The sequence below is a fragment of the Peromyscus californicus genome, unplaced genomic scaffold, assembly GCF_007827085.1.
Source record: "Peromyscus californicus insignis strain IS unplaced genomic scaffold, ASM782708v3 Scaffold_4__1_contigs__length_199733344, whole genome shotgun sequence".
Taxonomy (NCBI): domain Eukaryota; kingdom Metazoa; phylum Chordata; class Mammalia; order Rodentia; family Cricetidae; genus Peromyscus; species Peromyscus californicus.
Genome location: NW_026294562.1, coordinates 199142790 through 199161156, shown reverse-complemented (window position 1 = coordinate 199161156; position 18367 = coordinate 199142790). Strand labels below are relative to the sequence as shown.

Genomic DNA, 18367 nt, shown 5'->3' with positions numbered 1-18367 from the left:
CTTGGTTGGCAGAGGCCGGCAGCATTCTGGGAATTTGGGGCCAACCTTGTCCACATTCTGAGTTCAAGGACAATTAGAGATACATAGAGAGAGCCTGTCTCAAAATAAAATTGCAACTCTGATTTGTATTGACTCATCCTGAAATCCTTTTTGAAATACACTCAAGTGTCCCAGCTTAAACCTGAGCAGAGTCCTGAGTTTCAAGACAATATTTCTTAGTTTCAGGGATGAGCCACTGCTCTTTGTGAAATCATTCACAGAAATGGATATAGCAAAGTAGGATAACCAGGCAGACCTCCTTGAATTCAAGTCAGATTTGTCTATGTAGGGAATATGACAGTAATACATTTCTCAATAAAACACACACACACACACACACACACACACACACACACACACTCACAAATAAAGTTGAATACAGTTTTGTTTTTTGTTTAACACATTAGAAATCTCCAGTTGGCCTAAAACTCACAGTCTATAGTATAATGAAAAATATATGCTGAATATTTTGTAATAATTCCAGTAAACATTTTATTCTATATCATGCACTAAATATTCCAAGCAGGACAATTTTCTATATAAGAGGGAGCTTCCAAACAATTTTCTTTATATTTATATAAATTTCAAGAGAACTGGAAGTGGGAAAACTTTTATATTGTTTACATTCCCATGTGGTTTTCCTCCACCCAATTATTCTCTGAAATCAATATCTATTTTTCTTAAACTCTTTCTAATTACAAACATTTTAACTGCTTTATTTGTAAATTGAGATATTTGTTTGTTTGTTTGGTTGGTTTTGGTTTTTTGAGGCAGGGTTTCTCTGCGTAGTTTTGGTGCCTGTCCTTGATCTTGCTATATAGACCAGACTGGCCTCGAACTCACAGAGATCCACCTGGCTCTGCCTCCCAAGTGCTGGGATTAAAAGTGTGTCCACTACTGCCCGACTGGGCAGTTTGTTTTAATGCTAAGCCTCCAACTGTGGAAGCTGTAACAATACTCTTTAAAGCAAATATTCAAGCTACCAGTTACCCAATGAAATTTTAAGAATGTCTTTCAAAAACATTTAGAAAATTTCCAAGTATTGTATTGAATTTTTTGGAATACCACTTTATTTTTAATTTTACTGGGGTCAAAAAATAAAAGGAGGTTGTTGACACACAATTATGCTATTATTTATTGTGCTATTAGCACAAGGAGTGAAGTAGCTGTTATTGTATGTTACAGGAAATAAAGAATGACCATAGTGGATTACTAGAATTTTGACTAATACCACATGAGCAATACACAAGCCTATGCATAATGTGATTCTATCAAAAGTAAAATTAGCAGTGTTTCTTATAATATTTCCTCTCTAAAGGGTAATGAATCATGTGCTGCCTTAGTTAGGGTTTCTATTTTTGTGAAGAGACACCTGGACCATGGCAATATTAATAAAGAAAAAACATTTAATTGAGGTGGCTTACATTTTCAGAGGTTTTGTCCATTATCATCATGGTGCAACATGGGAGTATGCAAGCAGAAATGGTGCTGGAGAAGGAGCAGGGCATTATATATCTTCACATGCAGGCAATAGGGAATGGACTTGGACACTGGACATGGTTTGAGACCACAAAGCCCAACCCTGCAGTGACACACCACCTCCTGTAGCTAGAGTTTTCCTGCCTGGCCCACAGTCAGGACAAATCTCTCTCACCTGCCAGTCCCACAGCTGCTCAGACCCAACCAAGTAAACGCAGAGACTTATATTGCTTACAAACTGTATGGCCGTGGCAGGCTTCTTCCTAACTGTTCTTACAGCTTAAATTAATCCATTTCTATAAATCTATACCTTGCCACGTGGCTCATGGCTTACCGGCATCTTCATATGCTGTTTGTCATCGTGGCGGCTGGCAGTGTCTCTCTGACTCAGCCTTCCACTTCCCAGCTTTATTCTCCTCCTTGTCCCACCTATACTTCCTGCCTGGCCACTGGCCAATCAGTGATTTATTTATTGACCAATCAGCAACACACTTGACATACAGACCATCCCACAGGACTTCCCCTTTTCTTTTTTTTCCCCTTTTTTTTTCAAAAAGGAAGGTTTTAACCTTATCAAAGTAAAATTACATATAATTTGGGAATTTGGGCATAGCTTCTCTTACTACTTCCTGCTGGAGAGGGGCACTGTATCTTATGGGGCCACAAAGAAAATTTTAGAATTATGGAATATTCCATGAGGCTGTATTGTCTGAGCCAGATGCCTTCAAACCATTCTGAATGTTGGATCATCTGGGCCATGGTGTCATCTGAGACCTTTCAGGGGGTCTTGGTTGGTCAAACTTGATGTATATTAATATGGAACAAATCCATAGCCTTTGCCTATCTGTGGGAACAAAAGCAGAGTCTTCTTTCCAAAGCAACACATCCTTACATCCAAATTTTGAAGTCAAGGTATCTTTAAAATATACATATTGGTTTAACTCAACATCTTTTAGGATCAAATGTTTTTTTGCAGTTAAAAATCCCAAAGACAACACAATCCAGATTCTCTGTGTAATATTCATCTTTATGTGGCATATTTTTTATATTAATTTTACTGTCTCTTTAAACACTTTACTTTTTAAAACTATGTATTTGTTTATATAACTATATATATCACCATATATCACCTTTTTTGTCTCTTTCAAGCCTACATGTATTTTACACACATTGTAAACTATTACATCTGAATCTGTATTATTGTGAATCTATTGCTTTAAACTGCAGCAGCTGTGGCTGCTGGCTCCACCCACCTCAGCTTCCCAACATGGCGGTGGTACGTTTTCCACCAGCTCTGGGAGCTATCGTGGGTCTCTATGCTTTTATCCAAGCAGCATGTAGCTCATAAACCTCTTTTTTTGTTTTGTACTAGCAAAGGCTAAATCCACCATGCAGCTTAATGTGCCACTTGCAGAGGCCTCATTCCCTCCATACTGCAGGTCAAGAGAGCGTGCACGCTAGGACCCACCAGTAGCTCAAACCAGCAGCTGCCGCTTATTTGATAGAGACAATTAGGAAGGTGTTTTTAGCTCCGTTTAAGAATCTTTTCTCAGGTTTTAGGTGGAAACTCTTGCCAACTTGTTGGGCGCCATTTGTAGCTAGAGTTGTCCTGATTGTGGGCCAGGCAGGAAAATTCTAGCTACAGCCTCCAACAAGGACATACCTATTGCAAACACAGCTACACCTCATAACAGTGCTACTCCCTATAAGCTTATGAGTGGTCAATTACATTCAGACTACCACAGGTACTAAGTATTACTCTTCACAAGAAAGTATTTTATGTCCTCCTCTGTGAGGAAACAGTGAACCCATACTGTTGAGAAAGACTAAATGTAAGGTGGTATTGTGTTCCCCAAAATATTGTGTACCCTAATTAATTTATCTGGGGTCAGAGAACAGACAGCCACTAGATACAGAGGCTAGAAAATGGTGGCACTCACGCCTTTAATCTGAGCATTCCAGAGGGAGAAATCCATCTGGGATCTCTGTGAGTTCAAGGCCACATTGGAAAGAGCCAGGCATGGTGATACATGCCTTTAATCCCAGGGAGTGAGTCTTTAATCTCAGGGAGTGATGGTAGAAGGCAGAAAGATATATAAGGCATGACGACCAGAAACTAGAAGCATTTGGCTGGTTAAGCATTTGGCTGGTTAAGCATTTGGCTGGTTAAGCTTTTAAGTTTTGAGCAGCACAGTTCAGCTAAAAGCCATTTGGATATGAGGACACAGAGGCTTCCAGTCTGAGGAAACAAGATCAGCTGAGAAGTTGGCCAGGTGAGGTTAGCTGTGGCTTGTTCTGGTTCTCTGATCTTCCAGTTCACCCCAATACCTGGCTCAGGTTTGATTTTATTAATAAGAACTTTTAAGATTCCTGCTACATAAATGTATAAGCTTGTTTCTACACCATAATTTATTAGACCATGAAATATTTGGTGGGGCCCACCTAAGGCCCCATGATAGATTACATGAGGTATTCTGCTTCCATTAACCCAATGTGTGAATAATGACAAAGTTGCTCTTTGTACTTGAATTGAACAGGAAGGCTAGTGAGGCACTTCTTAAATACAAGGCTTATTTTCTGAGATGCCTGTTCTAATAACTTTGCTTCTAATAACTTGTACAGGTTAAATTTTATTTTATCCATTTTTTTCAGGTGCCTAATGAAAAGCCATATCATTACTAATTCCAAGGCGTCTTGGTGTCTTATTTGTTATCCATGGTCAAACGCATATGTGAACCAGAAGCTTAATTATATAGAGCATAGTCCTCACTGAAAGGGTATCAGCTGAACTGCTCTAATTCTTGTTTCCTCGTGCCTTATATATCATTCTCCACCTAGCCATGTCACTTCCTGGGATTAAATGCATGTTAGCTTCCTAGTACTGGGATTAAAGTTGTGTGCCTTCATGGCCTGGCTCTGTTTCCAGTGTAGCCTTGGACTAAGAGAGAACCATAAGGATCTCTGCCTCTGGAGTCATAGGACTAAGGGTGTGCCACTACTGTCTGGTCTCTGTATCTAATCTAGAGGCTGGCTCTGTCCTCTAATACCCAGACAAGTTAATTAGGGTACACAATATATCACTACATTTCCCCATTTCTCTTTATTATTTCTAGAATGTTGAAAGTTGCTTACTGTGAGACCAAAATGAGCCATCTTAGAAATAAGACCAAAATGCTTTCACCCAAAAACTAAGGCCTAAGATTTCTCCTTCTAGGAATAGGCCAATAGTTACTGAAACAAGTCAGTCCAGATTCCAGAAACCAAGAATTGTAAAAGTACAGAGTCACAAGGTAGTCATGGGGTAATGACTGCTAGACTATAGAATGTTCCAACCCTGGTTTCCAGGGTAACTGACCATAAAAATGTCCCCACCTGAGGGCAGCCAATGAGCAATGGTGGCGGGCAACCACCCCCTTAGAAGGTAGATTAAGCCATGATTTCTAGAAAGCCCCTAGAAGTGAGCCAATCAGAATTGTACCCGTACTAGCACCCCTAAATGATGTAACCTTGTGATTTTTCCCTTTAAAAACTGAGCTTACAGACAGGCGGGCACTTTCTCCAGCCTCCACTGCATTGGATGTATTGGACAAAGTCCATGCCTAGGCTTGTATTGCTTTTGGATAACCAGAATTAAACCTTGCTTTTGCATTCCGGTATGCTCATCTTTGGTGGTCTCTCTGGGGGTCACGATCTGGGCACAACACTTACAATGCATTTCTTGTTTACTTAGGTAATATTATATCCTTCTGGGGTATTTGATAGAGTTGAAGATTAGATAGTTGTAATTTTCCTTAATTAATGATAAAAGATAAATTACATATGAAACTTAGACTCACAAAAATAGGATCGATAGAATATTTTCTTTAATTTTGAAAATATGAATGGACTAGTCATTGTAACTGTGATTCTTGCTTGATAACTGTATGCTGTATGTAATTTTCAATTGTTAAAGTTAAAGTTTACTGTGGTACAACCTTCCTTTTTGGTTAGACAGGAAAAAGGAAGTGCTGTGGGATGGTCTTTATGTATGCTGTGAATATGTGTTACTATGATTGGTTAATAAAGAAGCTGCTCTGGCCCATGATGAGTCAGGTTATAGACAAGTGGAAAATCCAAGACAGAGACAGGAAGAAGAAAGGCAGAGGTCGGGGAGACACCATCCTGCTGTCCAGGGAACAACATGAAATGGAACACAGGTAAAGCCATGAAATACAAGGTGACATACAGATTAATAGAAATGGGCAGAGTTAGTTAGCAAGAAGCTTGAGCCATTGGCCATAGCCACACAGTTTGTTATTAATATAAGCCTCTGAGTGATTACTTTATAAGTGGCTGCAGGACCTTGGGCCAGGTTGGACAGGACAAAGGAAGACTTCCTGCTACAATAGCCTTAGACACCCATGCAAATTAACCCTGACAAATAACTGTTATTCAAAATATGAGGACTAAGGAGTTGCCTCAGACAATAAAGGCTGTTTCAACTAATATGGTGATATTTTATTTGTATTAAAATGTTATTTTTATGTTAATAAATAAAGTTGACCGGGGGTCAGAGCTACTAGCAAGCCATAGGAAAGCAGGGCAGTGGTGGCGTACGCTTGTAATTCTAGCACTTGGTAGGCAGAGCTGGGTAAGTCTCTGTGTGTTCAGGGATACAGCCATTATTGGATACACATGCCTTTAATCTTAATACCAATCATGGAAAACCTGGAGGCTTATACAGACAGGCCGTGAGGTGGCAGTCATGTGGTTGGGTTAACAACCAATGAGAAGGCAGGACAGGAACTCTATATAAAGACTTTAACACAGGGGTAGCTCTGGTTCGGAGAGGTAGGACCACCGCAGGAGGAAGGGTAAGGTTTTAGCTCTTAGCTCTGACCTCTTGGCTTTCTTCTTTGCATTGGTTCTGTTTCTTACTTAATAAGAAGGTTGGTTAAATCTACATTTGGCCCCCAACGTGACAAGAATTCATTAAAAACCGATTGGCTTGGCTTGGCGGCAGGTCCGGTTTCCGGCCTGGGCGGCCCGGCTGCCTAGCTCGGGCCCAGGCCTGACTGACCCACAGCTGGAGCTACTTGCAACTGCTACAAACAACTAAGGCCTGCCCTGCCAAATAGGGCCCCAGCCTGTAAAGCCAAGGCTTGACTCGGCTCAAACGGCTACGCTTTCTCTCTCTCTCTCTCTCTCTCTCTCTCTCTCTCTCTCTCTCTCTCTCTCTCTGTATTCACACCTTGAACACCAGGTGGCTGTTTTGAAATTCCATCAGATTTCTACTGTTCTACCCAGACTTGGTAAGTCAATTAACATATCTATTTAAAAGAGAATTTTTTTCTACATTTAAAAAAAAATGGGCTTTATGTGTACATTGGAAGAAAATTGGGCTTTGTTTGAAATTTTAGGCACTCTGACAATGGAACAACTATATGAAAAGATTAATATTGATCGAATTATTCAGTTTATTACTTTTCTTATCCTCATTTTACTATTTAAAAAGATAGTCAACTTAAGTGCCAGGATAACAGTCTTAGAAAAATCTGTTAAACCTGTAAAAATGAATTATAGAAAAATTCAAATTCAGACAGAAGAAATAAATAGTGAAGTTGTTTCAAAATTGGATCATAAGGTTACAGAAAGAAAGCCAGTTTTCACACAATTACCCTTAATTTATCCAGTAGCCGTACAACAGCTACCTGATGAAGAGAATGAACAAAATACTTGGGTTCCAGTTAAAATGTTAGACTTACGAAGATTTAAGGAGGCAATAGCATCTTATGGCATGCACTCCCCATATGTAAAGCAAATGTTAAACACCTGGTCAACTTGTAATAGGATTATACCAAAGGACTGGCGGGAATTGGCACAGGCTGTTCTTGAACCCTGACAAAATCTCCAGTGGAAAATGTGGTTCAATAATGAGGCTAAAAATATAGAAAGACAATGGAGGGATAGCGGAATACAAGTCTGCCAGGATCAGCTTATTGGAGAAGGCCAATATGCTTCAGTACAAACACAATGTTCATATGATGTCCAAACCCTAATTCTATGTCGAATGGCAGCTTTGAATGCATGGGACAGAGTTGAAGAACCAGGAAAAAAAAACTGAGTCATTTACAAAGGTTATACAGGGTCCCAAAGAATCTCTCACAGATTTCTTACAAAGATTGACTTCAGCAGTACAAAAAATTGTCCTGAATTCAGAGGCTAGTCAGATAACAATTGAATCTTTAGCCTTTGAGAATGCAAATGCAGCGTGCAAAAGAATAATCAGGTCGTTAAAGGCAAGATCTGCACCTTTGGAAGATTGGATTAGAGATACAGTTAATGTAGAGGCTTATGACCATGATGATATGTGGGTAGGAAAAGCAATTTCAAAAGGTTTGAGCAATGTTAGATGTTTTGGATGTGGAAAGCAAGGACATTTGAAAAGGGATTGTAAACAGGCCATTCCTAGAAATAATGTTTCTTTAAGGAACACTGGCAACAGAATGCCCCTTTCTTCTGGAGTATGCAGAAGGTGTGGTAAGGGAAAACACTGGACCAACGAATGTAGATCAACAAGGGACAGACAGGGTAACCCTCTGCCTCGAGCATCGGGCAACTCCCAGAGGGGCCTCAGGCAGGCCCCCACAGTAAATCCAGTTCAAATCTTTCCTGCAGTTGTAGAGGAAACCCCTATTCAAAGCAACTAAATAACCAAATGTCAATTGGAATAAATCATGTTAGTCGAGATGATGAAACAGAGAAAATAGGAAATACAGGAAAAAACATAAAAAAAAATTTTGGCAAACTTCTATTAATGAACAAAGACCAAAACTAACAACAAAAATAAATGGTGTTTTGTTGTCTGGTCTGGTAGACACAGGTGCTGACATTTCAATAATTGCACCAGAATTTTGGCATTCAACTTGGCCTCTTCAGGAGGTAAACATTCAACTCTTAGGAATTGGGACATTATCTCGAGTGAAACAAAGTGCAAGACGGCTTGAATGTATAGGTCCAGAAGGACAGAAAGGAAAATTAAAACCATATATGGCTAACATAGCTATGAACCTGTGGGGTCGAGACTTGTTACAACAATGGAATACTCAGATTAAAATCCCTCCAATCTCAGAAACAAATCATAAATTAGTACATGTTTCTGAAAGAAATATTAAAAGATATTATTCTAATGAGTGCTCACCAATCATCCATGTCATACAAGAACAGGACACAACAACTGATAATTTTCCAAAAACACTAACAGCTCTACCTTTAAAATGGTCAACAGACAAGCCTGTATGGGTTCAGCAATGGCCTTTAACAACAGAGAAACTCCAGGCTGTATAAGAGCTGGTGGAAGAACAGTTAAATGCTCATCATATTGAAGAATCAACCAGCCCTTGGAATTCTCCTGTATTTGTTATTAAAAAAAAAATCTGGAAAATGGAGAATGGTAACAGACCTTAGAGCAATTAACAAAGTAATTCAGCCAATGGGCTCTTTACAATCTGGAATTCCTTTGCCTACTCTGTTAACAAAAGGATGGCCTCTCATAGTTATTGATTTAAAAGACTGTTTCTTTTCAATACCCTTACAAGAAAAAGACAGAGAAAGATTTGCTTTCACAGTGCCTACTTATAATAATTCTCAACCGGTTAAAAGATTTCAATGGAGGGTTCTCCCACAGGGAATGTTGAATAGCCCAACTTTGTGCCAATATTTTGTAAAACAGCCATTAGAAGTGGTACGTAAAAACTTTCCTAAATATGTAATTTATCATTATATGGATGATATTTTATTAGCTGATTCAAATGCAGATACTTTAGAAAGAATGTTTGAAACAGTAAAGAAAATTTTGCCTTGCTGGGGATTACAAATTGCTTCAGAAAAGATACAAAGAGGACATTCTATTAATTATTTAGGATATAAAATAGAACTTCAAAAAATTAGACCTCAAAAAAGTGCAAATTAGGAGAGATCGACTACAGACTCTTAATGACTTTCAAAGATTATTTGGAGACATTTCTCATCTAAGAACTATTGTTGGGGTAAAAAATGATGAACTGAATAATTTGTTTAAAACCTTAGAAGGTGATAAGGACTTGAATAGTCCAAGAGAATTATCACCTGAAGCTGAGAAAGAATTGGCCTTGGTAGAAAAGAAAATACATGAAGGGCACGAAGATCGTATTGATCCAAAGTTGGATTGCATTTTGGTTATTTTACCTTCTAGGCATTCCCCAACAGGAATATTAATGCAAAGGGAAGCTATTATATTGGAATGGATATTTTTACCAAATAAACGAAATAAAAAATTAAAAACTTATGGGGAAAAAATCTCTGACTTGATTTGGAAAGGAAAATTGAGACTTCGTCAATTAGCAGGAATAGACCCAGCAGAAATTGTCATACCTTTAACTAAGGAGGACATTGAAAAATTATGGATAGAAAAGGAAGCTTGGCAAAAAGCTTGTAGTAATTTTTTGGGAGAAATTAACAGCAAATATCCCAAAAGCAGTAAAATTGATCTTATAAAGAGAGCTGATTGGATCTTGCCTCGAATTGTGAGGAAAAAAACCCATATCTGGAGTTCGTACATTTTATATAGATGCCAACAAACAAGGAAAGGCAGGTTACAAATCAGAAAATTTAAGTAAAGTGGTTCAAAGTCCTTATAATTCAGTTCAAAAATCAGAATTGTATGCTATTCTGTTGGTATTAATGGAATTTTCAGAACCTCTCAATATAGTAAATGACTCTCACTATGCTGAAAGAGTAGTATTACATATTGAGACTGCAGAATTTATCCACGATGCTTCAGAATTAACTTCATTATTTATTCAATTGCAAGATACAATCAGAAAAAGGAGTCATCCTTTATATATAACTCACATCCGATCCCATACTGGTCTGCCAGGCCCTCTAGCACAAGGCAATGATGAGATTCATAAATTATTGATAGGAAATGTGCTGGAGGCCTCAGAATTTCATAAAAAACATCATGTCAATAGTAAAGGTTTAAAAAAGGAATTTTCCATAACCTGGCAACAAGCCAAAGAAATAGTAAAGAAATGTCCTACTTGTTCCTTCTACAATCAAACGCCATTACCAGCAGAATGTAACCCAAAGGGTACTCAGAGGAATGAAATCTGGCAGATGGATGTGTTCCACTTTGCAGAATTTGGAAAACTGAAATATGTACACCACACTATCGATACTTATTCAGGATTTCAATGGGCAACTTCTTTGAGTTCTGAAAAAGCTGATTCTGTAATCACTCATTTGCTAGAAGTTATGGCCATTATGGGTATACCTGCACAAATCAAAACTGATAATGCTCCATCATATGTCTCTGTTAAAATGAAACAGTTTTTTTGCTTATTATAATATAAACCATGTTACAGGTATATCACATAATCCTACAGGTCAAGCAGTTATAGAAAGATCAAACAGAACTCTAAAGGATATGCTAAATAAACAAAAAGGAGTAACAAAAACCCCCAGAAATAGACTACATAATGCTCTATTAACTTTGAATTTTCTCAATGCCAATGAGAAAGGAACAACAGCTGCAGAGAGATATTGGATAATAGAAAAAACTACAGAATTAAATCAACCTATATACTTTAAGGATGTGCTGATCTCAGAATGGAAACCAGGATATGTGTTACATTGGGGATGAGGTTTTGCTTTTATTTCTACAGGAGAAGATAAGCTGTGGGTACCATCAAAATTGATAAAGGTTCAATTTGAACAAGAGAGACCTCTTAATTAGAGGAGGTGATAGTTCATCAACTATCGTAAACATCCAATTTAAACTAACTTACACCAGTAACACATGCCTTTTCATTTAATCAAATAACTTGTCGAAAAGGAACATCCCCAAAAAACCTTGGGGAAAGGTTTTTGTTTTTATCTTTTAGGAGAATGAAGGTTAAGGAATTTGAAGAACACTGGACAAATGAGACAACTGAATAAAAGGGACAAATCATCTATCCTAAAAAACAGAGTGAAATGGCGTATAGGTATGTTATCTAAAAAAAAATTTATGTCTTCCTAAATGTTTGTTCTGCTTTTCTTTAAAGATTTAACACTATTAAACTTCTAATAGTCCCAGTTCAATTAAAATTTAAAGCTGACTTTGGAGTTGGAGAATGGCTCTCTCCTTCTTTAAACTCAAGCATGTTGTTAAAAGGAAAATGCAAACTCCCTGTATCATGCCAGAAGAAAAGAGCCATCTTCTGCTATGGGACAGGAGAAAAGCCAAATTCATTAAGGGACTATTCTATTACTAATCTCAACTCTTTGATTCTATTCTGATTCTTTAAATTTTTCTTAAAGTATGAATTTTATATTTATAAAATTTACAAGATTAATATATATAGATATATATATACATTTTAAACTTTGTTAAGATATAAATGGTCATATAGAGTACTAACTAATTCTAAAAAGTTGCATATATAGTCTTTGTGTTCGAGTCTCTTATCAGTTTTTTGCAGGAAATCACGGTCAGGCCTAACATCAACTGAAGTCTCCAGGAAGAAGATGGGGCCCCACAACAACAACAATTCCACGTGGATAATAATAACATCACTAAGCTGACAAACATCATCTACAGATCAGCTTTGAACTACAAAGTGCTCAGAGCAATTTTCAGAGAGCTAGCTGAGATGATCCAGTCTCAAAGACTACTTGAATAAGGATTTGAGATAAACCCTGAATTTTGGCATTATACACAGACTGGATAATGAAGGATATATTTACCTTTCCTAGAATTTGACAATTAACCTAAAATTTTTTCTTTCAGGATAAAGATACCTTCGCCCATACCCAGCAGGAAGCAATTTCAAGAATACGACGCCCACATTCCCAAAGAGGTGGTGTGGGGTGGTTGGTTTTTTTGATCTTTTAATGGGTTTTGGGTCTGGGATAATTTTCATTGATTAGGGGGGTTGGTTACAAGTTGTTGTCAAGGATTAGGAAAAAGTCTAAGCAAAGGATATTAGATTTAAGGTTCTTGTTTAAAAAAAAAAAGAAAGAAGAAGAAAAAGACAATTACTAGTTTTAAATACTTTACATTGGATTGGATTGGTTTATATTGCATACAAATTATATATATTGAAATTGATATTGTTAGAAAATGCTTTATGTATATTTCTAATTGTACTGTTCATTTAACAATGTAATGCAATTTTCTGATCCTTGAATGTTATTATTACCAACTATTAGGATATAAAGAAATGAAAGTTAGTAGTTAGACATTACAATGGAACTTGTAGTCATATTAGATATGTTTTAAAAACTGAGCAGATATATTTTAGACAGGTCATCTTCAAAACCTTCAGAGATCTACAGAATATGGCATTTAAAATGTTTTAATAACTTAGAAAATTTTTCTTTTTTGAGACATGTTGGCTCCTGGCAGTACCAATCTACTTCAGAGAAAATATGGGCATTGAAGAAACTGCATATGAAGTTAACTTTCATTGTGGCAAAAGTTAGCCACTGGACAACGAAGTATCCTCGAATCAACTGCTGAGAAAATGGACAGACAGGACATGAAACAAAGGACTACCGATTCTTGCCAAAACAAGTGTGGTTATGGCTTTATCAAAAGGCATCTTCTGAGGCCAGGACAATATGGCACCATCCCTGAAGTGGCCTTCGCAATTCGGAAAAGGTACAGTGCCCTTTTCTTCGAAGGCAGTTGAACAGGCAGTGGACCGATGGCCTCTGATGTGCAATGGAACAGCAGCTGAAACAGTTATTCTTGAAGAGTAACTAAGCTCACGCCTCTCAATAGTAGACTGGCATTTGATAGAGGGATGTGGAGAAGAATGGGATGCTGAGATGAAGCCATATATACACAGCCAAGAAGAATGGACAGCTGAATTAAAAAACCATCAACAATTTCCAGAATTTAAAATCCTGAATCATGACATGACACTAGTGGGATTCAGGTGTTTCTGGTACATGGACTGCTCTCACCCAATGTGAGGTCGAACTGTTGACCTTGTGTACATCCTACTTCACAAATGAGTCTGTAAAATACACTGAAGATGATGCCCCAACACTGCGGAGAAACCTCAGATGATTGTCCAGGCAGCTGGCTGTTTCTGTCAACTCACAATTTTTTGGGTCTCTGAGGGAGTTGAAGATTAGTCAGTTATAGTTGAAGGTTAGTTAGTTATAGTTGAAGATTAATTAGGATAGAAAGTGAATTAGATACATTTTGGACTTACCAAAATAGGATAGATAATGAAATTATTTTCTTTGAATTTGTCAAATAAAATGGACTAGACATTGTTCAGGTATTTATTACTTGTATATATTGTATATAGTTATTGTACTTTTGTATATATTTTTTCTTTTGTTAGTTATAACTTTTTTCTTTTTATTAAAATAGAAAAGGGGAAATATGGTGATATTTTATTTGTATTAAAATGTTATTTTTATGTTAATAAATAAAGTTGCCCGGGGGTCAGAGCTATTAGCAAGCCATAGGAAAGCAGGGCAGTGGTGGCATACGCTTGTAATTCTAGCACTTGGTAGGCAGAGCTGGGTAAGTCTCTGTGTGTTCAGGGATACAGCCATTATTGGATACACATGCCTTTAATCTTAATACCAATCATGGAAAACCTGGAGGCTTATACAGACAGGCCGTGAGGAGGCGGTCATGTGGTTGGGTTAACAACCAATGAGAAGGCAGGACAGGAACTCTATATAAAGACTTTAACACAGGGGTAGCTCTGGTTCGGAGAGGTAGGACCACCGCAGGAGGAAGGGTAAGGTTTTAGCTCTTAGCTCTGACCTCTTGGCTTTCTTCTTTGCATTGGTTCTGTGTTTCCTATTTAATAAGAAGGTTGGTTACATCTACAAACTAAGGCTAAAGATTAGTTTGATCCATAAGACCCATATGTAAGAAGGAAACAATGTCCCATAGCTGTCCTAGGCCTCCAAAAATAAACTGTGTAAAATGTGTGTGTGCAAACTGTAGAATATTGAGCACATGCATTTAAATAACAAGACAAGTTGTGTGTGTTTGTTCTTTCATTCCCCTAATGATAGCACATTTTCTGGTACCCTATAGACATTACTCCTAATATCTGCTCCATTAATTTACACTCAATCCTTCTTACAAACTCTCTTACCTTAAATGGCTTTTCTGAATCTTATTCAGAGGCCTCCGTAAGACTTTAATCAGCCCATTTAAGTTCCAATATTCAACTTGCTCTCTAGTGAACAAAAAAAAGTCATATTAATGAACTCCTAGACATTTTCACTCCTCAGTATTCCTAATTTTTAATTTTTCTTTGTATTTTGCATGCGTATTCATATAAAGATGCAAATTGTGTATGGTGGGCAATGTTTATGAGTGGGCAAGAGGACAACTTTGGGTGTCATTTCTCTGGTGTCATCCTGAGATATGATTTAGAAATAAAGATCAAAGTGTATGATAGCTGGAGCAGATACTACCCACATCCAAAGCATCCTTCTCTTTTTTATACCTCTGAACAAACTCATCAAGCTTGGTTAAAAGCCAAACTTAACAAAATACAGACATACTAGATACTAGATGCTTTCGTAATCAAATATTGCAGGGTCTTGGAAAGAGGGTCAAATTACTTGAAAAGAGTAATTCTAAAAGATAAACTAATTGTGAGGATTTATTTGTTTATTTTGATATTTTGTTTGCTTTCATTTTCACTACACAGCCTAAGCTTGCTCTTAACTCATAGTCCTTGTCCTGTTTGGCTTTTCTTCAACATGACATAAGCCAGCATTACTTGGGAAGAGGAACCTCTAGTATAGGGTGTTTTCTTGATTAATGATTTATAAGGTAGGGCCCAGCCCACTGTGGACCTGTACTACTCTTGGGAAGGGAATTACAAATTCCAACATTAAATCATTTTTATTTAAAATTCCATTTTCTAGGCTCTATCTCCAAATTTAGCCAAATTTAGTTACCATTACTCCACATTTGTTGAGTTTTTGTTTTAAAATTCCCCATATCATGCTCCCCCTCAAGTGTGTGAATGGCACAAGGGATATGACCAAAAGCCCTCAGTCTCCACAGACTCTGTTATACAGCTTTCATTGGCTGAACCACTTTCAAGTCCAAGTCTACAAGAAGCAGTAAACGTAGCTCTTCTGATCTAACACTAACTTTTTACAATTGATAGAAGTACATGACTTATAACCTCAGCACTCTCAACCTGACAGGAGAGCTGCCATGAATCAGTGGCCTCCCTGGGCTAGATAATAAAACAACAAAACAATTCCATTCAGGATTGTAAGGGCAGGCCGAAGACTTTCAAGTCCTTTGCAGCAAGAAAAAAATCACATTTGAGGTATCATTTTTTTGTTCCAACTTTCTTCTCTGTTGCTGTGATTAAATTATCTTACCAAAAGGTAATGAACAGAATTCTTTGATTGATACCATAGATCACAGTCCATCCTTGTGGCAGCATAGGATAAAATCTCAAGCTAATAAATGAAGACAGAACATGAGGAAACATTGCTACCTAGCTTGGTCTCTTGCTTTGCCACTGTCTTTCTTGTGCTAAACTAGTTCTCTTGTCCAGTCCAGGCCCACTTGGTTAGAGATATTGACAACTCAGTGGAAGAGTTTCAAACATCAATCGTAATCAACACAATCTCTCTCAGAGATAGTAATCAGATATTCTGATCTAGGCACACCCTAAATTGATGTTCCCTCAGATGACTCTAGGCTGTGTCATGTTGACAGTTCATGCTAATTAGGAAAAAGAGACAATATATATTATTGTATATGAGAAGGTTTTCAAGATCTAAAGCCACTATATGATTTATATCCAGTACTTAAGCAGCAAAACCACAGATATGTGAACCTTGAATACAGTTCCTCGTGATGTGCTGACCCCCCAACTATAAAACTATTCTCACTGCTAGTTCATAACTATATTTTTGATAATGTCAGGAATTAAAATATAATTAACTGTCTATGCTTTCTGATGTCTTAGGCCAGTCCTGCGATAGGGTCATTTGATCTCCCAAAGGGAGCCATGATCTTGAGTGTTGAGAACCACTGCTCTAAACTGATATAAACAAAGAGATTAAAAAAATAAAGAGCATTAAGGAAAAAATGGAATGAAATTCTGAAACTGGGAAACATTCATAAATAGAATAAATTACAGTAATGCATTTAAAGAAAATATATTTTAAAATTATACCAATAATTGATGTTTTATAATGATAAAAATAATTGGAAGGGCAATTAGGTATACTGATGATGAAAGGGAGGAGGTAATATCCTGGTAGAGAGAATACCATTAATAAGAGACTTTATGACTTTGTTCCATGTAAAGTGTTAGCTACTGAGTGTTGCAAGCTAATGCATGGAATTACAGCCAATGACTTGATTCTCAAACATCTGAGTGAACTGTGTCAGCCAGGATTGCATATGTCTACATAAGGAGAGTTCCCTAATTGGAAATGCAATACATAGTAATTCAGGCTATCTTCCCAAAACTGTATGTCCACCAATTCAGTCAGTCTTCATTTACATGGAAGGAAATAGTACATGCAGCAAAATTACAGAGAAAGTCATTCACCTGCCCCATCAGTCTTCTTTGTAATGGAGACCCCTGCAGCTAGCTCACTGCCTTCAACTTCAATCTGTGACCAAGCTATTGTCTAGTCTGTTTCCCCCTGCAGTGTACAGAGTACACTGTTCCTCTTCTTCTGGTCTGAAGGCTAAAGCCATGACCCATACACAAATCCTTTCCCTGTACTGAAATGGACAGTCCATTATGTGACTCAATCTGGCAACTTTAGAACTCTGTGGTGCTGCAGATGTAAAATACAAGATTTAGGGTGGTTAGTCAGGATGACAACAACGGCATTACAGGGTTCAAGTCTACCTCAATCAACATGGAAGACCTTGACTCAAAACTGCTTTCCAAAAAGTCTGGAGAGGCCGCTGTTCTAGAATTAATATACCTTTATGGCACACCAGGACTTAATGTTGGTTGTGACCATGCAATGTTCACTTTAGCAGCATTTAGAGTCTGTTTTTTGAATGAGTGGATGGGCCTTTGTGCTGGTTGGAAATCAGGGCTGTCTCCTTTGTTATGGGAATGTAACTGGTTAATCCTGGGGAACAAACAATTACACCTTATCATACTAATTTCTAACCGCCATGGTTAGCATACTACTTATCTTTGTGGTATTTGTGATGCAGTCATCCTTTACCTAAATTCTATTGTGAATTAATGTCTCCTAAGAACTGGTAAAACCTTGTACCATCAAGTTCCACTTTACACATGAGATACTGTTTACAAACTCCACAGAATTAACTCCAGATGGATCCGAAACTTAAATGTGAAGAGTTCACATTGCACTACTTTTGGAAGATAGGAGAGGGACCGGGGCTCTCTGAGTTTGGCAAATCGGTGTTTTATAGCAACAACATAAGCACTAAGGCTGTCCCCATTTCACAGTGATGTCAACAACAAGGTTATTTCAAACCACAGTCCCACTCCCAATGCTCTGCACAGATGCAGACAGCAGAGTGAACTTGCACACAGGCTGCCAGCCAGCTCAGGAATTGCAAAGGCCCTGCAGGACAGGCAAGAACCTGCGGAACTCTCCATCCAGCTGCTGACTCCCACCCAGCCAGGGGAGGACCCACCACACTGGCTCCTATGACTCAACTGGCCACTCCTCCCAGTTTGGGGATAGGCCCCTAGCTCACCATATCGTGGTTTTCCAGCTGGCCCATGCTCTCTGCTCAGCTCCCTGCAGCAGCACTCTCATCACAGCACACAAAACCACTGGCGCCAGCTTCTCTTCAAAGCCAAGCCTGAAGCTGGTCACCGGAAGGACC

General features: G+C 38.0%; 1 long non-coding RNA gene across 1 annotated transcript in view; it reads right to left on the bottom strand.

The window, feature by feature from the left end:
• The window catches only part of LOC128094448 (uncharacterized), a 43681-nt gene extending 25314 nt beyond the window's left edge, over window positions 1–18367 (bottom strand). Inside the window, exons 1-2 of the long non-coding RNA XR_008212965.1 lie at window positions 18236–18367; window positions 14652–14735 (exon numbers count right to left, since the gene is read on the bottom strand). This is a non-coding gene — a long non-coding RNA (uncharacterized LOC128094448). The remainder of the gene's footprint in view (window positions 1–14651; window positions 14736–18235) is intronic.